The following is a 9,549-nucleotide window of genomic DNA, read 5'->3' as shown; positions in this document are numbered from 1 at the left end:
AGTTTTGCTACTTTAAAAGTGCTCTTATGGGATCACACACAGGTACGTACTCACTTTATAGGTGTGACTGGGCAATGGGAGTGTTTACTGGAAAATATTTCATGAGAAAACTTAGATTTTGTAGGATTTCCAGTTTGAAACATTCACAAGGTTCTGATTACTTAAATTACATTTTAATAAACAAGTGTTCTTGTCTAATCCAGAGCTTGTGATTTCTCTGTAGCTGGTTACTTCTTACTGTATCAACTTCATGTAAGAAACAGTTCTCTGTCCAGAAGTCAAGTGTTGTCCTATTTTTTAGTAGCTGCTAGAAGAGAGTGCCCCAAGTTTTTCCCCCAGGGCACATGGTTTGATTGGCATACTTTAGCTTTGTTCTCAGGAGCACCATGTCACATGGATTCTCTCCTATTTAATTTAGGCCACTGTAAAACGTGGTACAAAATGGTCAGAATGATTAGGGTCACGCAGTGCTTACCAGACTGCTGCCGTTTCGTTTATTCATTCTGCAAAGATTCTCAGCTTTAGGAAGAGCTGCTTTACTCAGGAGGAAGAGAAAATTAATTCTCCAATCCTAAGTCTTCCATCTCAATGCTGTATCCCGAAGTGGTATGTAAAATTCAACTCTAACCCTGAAGATTCTGGGTCAAAAAACACCCAGCTTCAGTTTCCCTGCAGAATGACAGAGCAGGAGAGGAACGTGCTATCCGTTTGTCCTTCTGGGCCCGGTCTCAACCAAAGCTTCCAGACAGGTGCTTTCAGGATTTCCCAGTTGCTTCAAGTAACCTCTTTCAGGGCTTTGCAGTCTTACTGTTCAAACCACTTTCTTTCCCCCTGAGTCCCTTTAAGAAAATGCAATACATAGATATTTGATTTAAATGAAATCCACAGACATTGTTAAGTGTATTTATTAGATAATTGTTTCTTCCCATTACAGAAATACTCTCTACTCCAAAAATGTATTCAGTTCCTTCAAACAGAAAACTTCTGGTGACTTTGAATATGACACATTTCAAAAGAATGGGGAATTCGTGTTAGGCCCCCAGCAGCTGAGCCCCCAGCACTGTGGGCTTCCTCATGCCGCTCTCTTGTTCAACGCAATGCAAGTCCCACCAATCCTGGAATTCTTGCTGATGCCTAGCTCCTGCCTCCTGCTTGGAAGTAGGGTTTCCAGGGAAAGTACAAACACCCTGGCAATGTTTGGGACATCCTTCTACTAAAAAATTATTCCCTACTTATCTGAAGTTCAAATTTAACTGGGCATCCTCTGTTGTTATTTACTGAATTTGGCCAGCCTAATTCCAATTCACTTGGACCCTGACAAGAAAATGTGTGGGATTTAAAAAAAAAACAAAACTTTTATTCTGAGTTGAGGAAATGTAATGTAAATGGCAATATTCTCTGTCTTTCTCTCTCTCTCTCTCTCTCTCTCTCTCTCTCTCTCTCTGTCTGTCTTTTGAGACAGGGTCTTGCTCTGTCTCCCAGGCTGGAGTATAGTATGCAATCATGCATGGCTCACTGCAGCCTCAACCTCCCTGGACTGAGTTGATCCTCCCACCTCAGCCTTTCAGGTAGCTGGGGCTGCAGGTACATCCTACCATGCCAGGCTAATTTTTGTATTTTTTTTTTTTTTTTTTTTTTTTGCATAGAGATGGAGTTTCACTATGTTGCCCAGGTTGGCCTTGAACTCCTGGGCTCAAGCGATCCTCCCACCTCAGCCTCTCAAAGCGCTGGGATTACAGGTATGAACCACTGAGTCCTGCTGGCAATTATTTTTGCAGTCAACAAACCTCATTCTTTTTCCTTTAACAGTGAGATTGATTCCAACATCACCTTTGCAGATACCTGGGACTTTCTCTGGGAAATTCCACAGAAGTCTTCAGGGGCCCCAATGTGTCTCCCTTTAATCCCAGTGACCGAGCTGACACTCGAGGTTCCACTACTGGCACCTGGCCCACTGAGCAGGACAGCTCTGTCCTGGAATCTCCTGACCCTGAGACAGCCCCTCTGTTCCAGCGATCTCTAGGCCTGCCTCCTTCACGAGGCCCTCAGCTTGGGCTGGCAGGGACTGCCCCTTGGCTGTTCTCTTCAGTGCTCACATGTGGGCAGTCACCTCGTGTTGTGCCCCCTCCCTCCACGCGTGTCATCTGCCCGACATCAGGAAGCTCGCCGAGGGCTCACTCCTGAGCTTTCTCCTGTTTCCTTGGGATTGTGAGCTATTCTTAGCCAGTGTTTAATAAATGCTTCCTGAATGAATAAAAATGTCATTCCAACAGAAGCTCCAGTCACACGCCCAGGAGACTTAGCCCTACAATCTGAAGAACATGTTCAAAACCCATTTTTCTGTAAAATAACAGACCTTACCAATCGCTCTTGTAGTAATCCTTATGGAGGAGGAGAACCTTATCAGCCTCCCTTAATTCCACAGAGGTAATCCCCGCAGCCCCAGCTTCATCGTGGCAATTATATCAGTTCTTTGTTCTGTTTTAGATTTGTTTCCTAAATTCTCAGCGAATGCCAGGGATTGAACTGGGTCATTTGTATTTAATCCAGATTCTCTGTCTCTGCAAGGATTGGAGCCTTTGCCCCGGCACGTGCTCCTCGGTGTGCTGCGTTTCTCCCAGCCCTGAATCAGGACACTGAGCTTCGTTTCCCTGGCTGGCATGGAGGAGTGGGAAGAATCCTGACGCTGGAGTCTGGAAGGCTGCGTTCCAACCCGGCTCCTCTCCACTCCTGGGCTCAGAGGGCCATAGCACCTTGTGGGGCCACCTGGGGTGTGCTGGGTGCATGGCGGGACCCCTCTGCCATGCCCTGGTTCCTTGTCCTCCCTCTCTTCTACGTTCCACTCCCTACACACTTGTGTGTAATTGAACTCTTATTGGCAGAATAAAGCAAGGAGGGCTTCCGGGAGATGGGAAGCGGTGGAGTGGGAAACTCCTCACGTGCCCAGGAGCTCCATGCGTAAGTGCAGAAATGAGCCACTAAACTGTGGTGCCTTTTTCAGAAAGCAACTTCCTCCTTTTCCTTGACTTTTGGAGACTAAATAAGGCAAATGCCTTCTGGTGCCCCTTCCGTGGTGCTTGTTAATTAGCCCAGAGGCATTTTCTGTTGGTGATCCCTGTCACCTCCTTTCCCGCTCTGTGCAGGCTTTGTCTGAAGACCAGGAGGAAGAAGAAACTTTTAGTGTCTCCAACCTGTGCAGGGCTGGGAGCTGCTGAGGCCTCGTTCTTGGGGGTGGCATGGTGTGAGAAGGATATGTAAGCTTTTGGGGCGCCTGGCACCAGCCAGTAACCTGGCACTCTCACCTGTTTTCAGCTTTGGAGGCTATAAAACCTGCCCAAAAGATGTGCCGTGAGTGCTGCTCCATCATTTCACTGTCACTGGAGATGAAAGGATGGGAAAAATGATGCAAGAAGTTCTCACTGCCATTCTTTTATTTGCTCTGACATTAAAAAAAAAAAAAAAGGTAGAGCTTGCATTTCTTACATGCCCAACTGTTGTTTTTAAAACTTCCTAGAAATTTGGAAAAGTGTCTTTGACACCTGCATTTTTTTTTTTTTTTTTTTTTTTTGAAAGATGGAGTTTCGCTCTTGTTGCCCAGGCTGGAGTGCAGTAGTATGATCTTGGCTCACTGCAACCTCTGCCTCCTGGGTTCAAGCGATTCTCCTGCCTCAGCCTCCAAAGTAGCTGGGATTAAAGGCATGTGCCACCACATCCAGCTTATTTTTGTATTTTTAGTAGAGACAGGGTTTCACCATGTTGGTCAGGCTGGTCTCGAACTCCTGACCTTGTGATCCACCCACTTTGGCCTCCCAAAATGCTGGGATTACAGGCATGAGCCACCGTGCCCAGCCTGACACCTGCATTTTTAAACTGTGCTGGAGACAGTGCACCTCTGTGATGGGGCTGGCAGGGGCTGGGGTTTGCCCAGGCTCAGGGCTGGGGTGCCACCTCCCTTGTCCTGGCCACTGCCCTTTAGGGGATGACATTCATCGTCCTCATTCTGGAAATGAGGAAATGGAGGCTTAGGACCTATGTCAGTCATCGATTGCTGTATAACCACCTTCCCAAAATTCAGTGGCTTCAAACAACCTCTGTTGATTTTGCCCTAGAGGCTGTGGCCCCCTGGGCAGCCCTCCGGGATGAGGCTGAGCTGATTCAGGCTTCAAGGTCAGGTCAGAATGGCCTCCTGCAGGGATGTAGAGCTCGGTGGATGACAGGATCACTGGGCCTTTTCCTGCTTCCTCCAGCCTGGTGGCCCCAGCTCCTCCAAATGTGGTGAGAGGGTTACCAGGGGAGCACATGGCAGTGAGCAGGAACTCCCCAGATCTCAGCCATGTCACTCCTTATCATCCCAGTGGCCAAAGTGATCCTCTAGCCAACACCAGGGGAAGTGGGAAGGGGAGGTAGTCAGGGAGGTAAAGAAAGGGAGGCAGGGCGGGTGGCCTACAACAGGGAGGTTGAGTAACTTAACCCAGTCCAGGTGAGGAGGAAATGGGATTCGAACCCACATGCTTCCTTTGACCACTGAGGCCTGATCACTCAAATCCTAGATGGGCAGAGCTCAAGACCCAGGTGTTGGACTTGGACAGCTTGGGTTAGACTTTCTATTGCCAGACTCAGTTCCTTCTCTTCTTGCTCTTAGAAGTGGACGTTAAGAGCTAGTCGCCTGGTGTGAAGTGCCAATCCTCGAGTGGAAGATGCAGAAAGGTGCAGAGTTTTGCTTTGCCATAGTTCACCTTGTCCAATTCAGCTTCTAGAGCCCCTGTGCCACTTGTTGGATTGACTATTTAAGTGAGACCCCCGTGCCCCCATAAACTCCCTTATAGTTCCCCATCCTGAAGACGGGATTTTGTAGCCCAAACGCAGAGTCAAAAGTTTCTAAGTGCCCTGCCCGGCTTTCCCCTTAAGTTGTCCGGATATGCACCGTGAGTTGACAACCTCACCGGATTGATTCTGGTGTGGAAAATAGGTGCCTTTAAAGAGGGGCTCTGTGGTGGTGGCTCTGGAGTGCCTGCAGTTCCTGTGCCTGGCGCCTCTGCCCTTGAAGGGCAGTGTGAAACCTGGGAGGGCGGGCGTTTCAGGCTCCTCTCTGAAGGATGCAGTCGGGCCTCTGATAGGTTACCTTAATTACACCATTTCCTCCTCCCTGTACACACTTCCAAAATCTAATTATAGTACATGTGACACCCTGTGACCAGCCAGAAGCCAGAGATTAATATAAAGTCACAGCAGGACAGTTTGCTCCCTGAAGCGGTTTACATGGCATTGCAAATATAGTCCTCAAGGATTTGGAGCTGATATTTGGATGCATTCATCATCACGTTAGCATGTGAAGCAGGCGGGCTCCATGGGATCTGATTCAACGTCCATGGGAGGAAGGGCTGGGGTTTATTCCCATTGGCCCGTGCTGCTGTCCTTCTGGAGTCTGACATTGGTATCCTTGGGGTTTGACATCTATTCTGAGGGGCCTTATCCCTTTGATAATATGTCCCAATTAATTCTATGTCTCCCTCCTCTGAAGGAGCGAGCCTGGTGCCTGTTAGGACCTGTGGGTCCGTCTACAGGGGTGCGCTTGGCCACTCTCCTGGGTGTGCTATCTCTGCCCAGATAAAGGATATTGTGTGCAGGCATTTGAGTTGGGAGCATTTGTTTATCTCTGTCCCTGCAGCTTTATTTAGCCTGGAGCTCCATACCGGGTGCTCACAGCCACTCAGCTGCCAGAAGAACTTGCCCCGGAGTGGGACTCTGAGGGGAGAGGTGGCCGGGGAACGGGTGGCTGGGGGCTGCAGAGTTATTTTCCTCCTCAAATCTGGGGTCTTGTGGTACCTGTGAGGATTTTTGAAGACCAGCCTCTAAACCTATTACAAATTCTTCACTGACTAAAATGTCAGTGTGTGAATCGTTTCCCACCCAGCTCGGGCTCTGCCTCCTCATCCAGGGGTGGCTTTAGTTTACCGGGAGATAAGGGTCAGGGCAATGTGAGAGGAATCCAGGAGGGAGGACAATTCCAGCTAAAAACAAACCTCAAGTGACAGTTGTGTAAACGCGCTTGCAAAGTAACATTCCACAGAACAAGCAGGGCGAGCGTCACAGGCCTCTTGTTGGAGAGAGACACAAACCTGGACTCTAAGTGCAAGGGTTTGACTTGGAAGAGTGGCAAGGCCTCCCTCAATGTTTAAGAAACTCTAGGAAGCCTCCGTAAAGCCAAGATGCTGTTCAGTGTAAGCCTCTCTCCTCAGGCCCTCCTCCCCCAGAGGTGGATTCTCAGGCTCAGATCTCTTGAGATCCATGGCCCGGCCTCCTGACCATCGTTAATAATGACATATTGTATGTTTCTAAATTGCTAAGGGAGTACATTTCAAATGTCCCACCACGGACAATAAGAGAGGTGGTAGATATGTTAATAAGTTTGATTTAATCACTCGACATTATATACTAGACCCAAACATCACATTGAACCCTGTGAATACATATAATTATTATTTGTCAATTAAAATAATAGTTTTCCAAAGCTGCTCTTGCAGGTGGATTTTTAGTGTGCTTTGAAGGCCAGTTGGGTGGAGCCTGGTTTGTGAACCCTGCAGGGGCACCCAGCTGGGGGCCAATGAGAACTTGCTGAAGGGTTTCAGAGCTGCCTGCACGGCAGACGGAACACAGACAGGGATGGACTAAGCCACCTGTGGGTGCCGGGGCTGTCACTGAGCTTCCCTGGGTGCCACAGTCTTCCTCATGTGCTGGGGACGCTCTTCCCTGCTGGGCTTGGCTGCAGGGACCTTGAGTCTCCCCATGGGTGAAGCCCCGTCTCACCAGGGCAGGGGTTAGGAGACTCCCAGGAAGCGCACACTTTCCTGTACCAATGTAGCACTGCAGGTCCCCCCAGTACAGACCTGCCGCGTCTCATGGATACCCTACCTCGGACATCCGGACGGGCTGTGTGAGCTGGGGAGGGTCAAGCAGGTCAATTAAAATAAGTTGCAGGGATGTCCTCACAGTCCCCTCGACCTGGATTGTTGTTTTGTCCTAAGAGCATCTGGGGCCTAGATACCAGTGTGGCCCCTCCCTACCACTCCAGCTTTATTAGGGGACAAGGAGGCAAGAAAGGCACACAGGGTCTCAGTTGGTCTCTTAAGCGTGGAGGAACATCGCTGCTTATTTTGCAGAAAATCATTCTCCAGAATTAGTCCGAAAGAATTCACTACGGTTTGTAGCAGGCCATGTCAACGAATGCTATCATCGTAGTGAGGAGAAAAGAGAGTAACCAGGGCTCCTTCCTGCCCTGGGTTGAGATTTGGGAGTCAGCAGCGTCACGATCGTAGAACGTTTATTCCCGGTGACAGTGTCAGAACCAGAAAGAAAACAGCTGGATTTCCAGGTTCCAGGTTGAGCCCGCCAGGCTGCCAGGCGACTCTATTGCTTTCTCAACGAAGCAAATTCGATCCCAAAGTCACTGAGAAACAATCGACTCCTTTTATGTCACTTTTAATATATGGTCCTCTAATAATTCTGACATCATCTGTTTCTCTCATTTCTAGATTTTCAGACTGTACTTCGATCTGGGGCCATTAAATATGTGGGACCTTTCTAAGAAACCTTTTTAAAATTAACTACAGTGTGGGGTGTGTGTTCCCCACAATGCACTGTACGACCTTAAGACTTGATGTTGCTGGAGGGGAAGCGTTTGTGTTTTGTGAAAACTGAAACAGCCGTGAGGGTTAATGTTTTTCTTGATCCAAATCGAGGCTTCTCTTCAGAAGTCTCTATATCATCTCAGAAAACTTTTTACGACTGACCTCAAGGCATCCAAATTATTTTCAATGGAAAGGGCATCCAAGATTTAAAAATACGCTCTAGGCCTGGAAGGACCCTGGAGCCCAGACTGGAAGGGTGGGGTGGTTGAGTGCTGCTGCTGGAAGCTCTCGTAAAAGGGGTGAATGAAGTAAACATCATTAGAATTGCTGGGTGCCAGAGGCGCCTGTGTGACGTGTCTGGTTGGCTTCACTGAGACACACAACTGATTAGATATTAAAGTCAGGTGCTAAGAAACCAAGGTCATGCCATACTGCCTTTTTTCTTTCAAACAAATGTGCCCAGATAAGTTAAGTAGTGGGTGATACCCCTAGACAGATAAGGTGGCAATTTTTAACAATCTTAAAATATTGTGACAGCAAGGAAGGTCGTGATAAGATCAAAGCGTTTGGAATTATGTTAACGGGTGCTGGGATTTCTTTCGCCCTCCCCCTCCCTGAGCCTCCCCTGTCCTGCCACGTCTGCTTACAATCACACACGCACAAACACCACATACACGGGGCGTGGCGTGTTCCAGAACCTGCTGGGATACCGCTAGGCTTTGGAATATGAATGCAGGAAGTGCTAGTGATTTTTTTTTTTTTTTTCCTGTGTTCAGAGCAGGTTGATTTATGGCCTGGATTACTGGAAATAGTAATTCTTTGCTCTTTATGATGTTTTGGTGGGGGGTGCAGTAGCCTGCAGTCAGAACAGCATGATTTCAACTAGGTTTTTACAAAAAGGTCTGTGCAGAAAGGGTGGCCATGAATTGATCAGCTTCTGGAACAGAGCAGTTAATAAGACACCAGCACATTAATCATGTGACGGCTATTGGGCTTAGCAGGGACAGGCACTGGCTTTTAAAAACAGCAATTTAGGTGACTACTGTGTTGAAAGAGGTTGGCTGAACACACTGTTTTTAACCCACAGTTAACAGTTAAATCGTGTTGGTGATTTTTACATACACCCTTTCGTGTGTCTGGAATTTTTAATAACCCGAATACAATAATCTCTTCTATTACCTTTTATCCTATGTCAATTTCCAGAGCTACAAATGTAATGAGGAGTAATCCAGTTATCTGCTAATTCTGGACAAACTGTCAAGAATTATTGTCAAATTATCTGGACAATGCATAAACTCTTCCACGTTATTGGGTAGCCCTGGCAACTCCATAACAAGTGTTTTGGGGTGGGGGGCAGCCACGAAACCAAATCCACCATTCACTAATGAAATAAATGACTCTCCTTGGCTGAGTTGAAGAAGTTTGTCCTATGTAGAAACTGAAATCTAGAAATAGATTAGATTTTCTGTTCTTTGGACCAATAAAAATTCATAGTATAAAACTTAAGACATAAAATAACAGTGATTTCATGTATCTGTCAGTAGAAAACCACAGTTATCATTTTGTAAGAAACAAAAACACTACATTTTCAAATCCAACAGTGATTCACTTTTGTTTCCACTCATTTGTTGCATTTTATTAGTGAAATGAAATATAAAGGAAGCTGCATTTATCGGGCAATTACAATCTACAAGAGGCTATGAAAATGCAGTGGGAATAAACCACATCTTTTGTTCTGAACGAGAGAAAAGTGTGATAATTAATTAGTGAAAAGAGTCAGTGTTTTGAGGGTATTAAAATCATGGCTGCTAAAACCAGACCTGTCTAGATTCAAATTTTGTTTCCAAATCTCACTAGCTCTTTAATCTTAGGCGAGTTATTTTCCAATCTTTCTGTGCCTCAATTTCCTTGTTAAAATGCA

Source organism: Macaca fascicularis, chromosome 4, assembly GCF_037993035.2.
Source record: "Macaca fascicularis isolate 582-1 chromosome 4, T2T-MFA8v1.1".
Taxonomy (NCBI): domain Eukaryota; kingdom Metazoa; phylum Chordata; class Mammalia; order Primates; family Cercopithecidae; genus Macaca; species Macaca fascicularis.
This window is presented reverse-complemented; position numbering follows the sequence as displayed.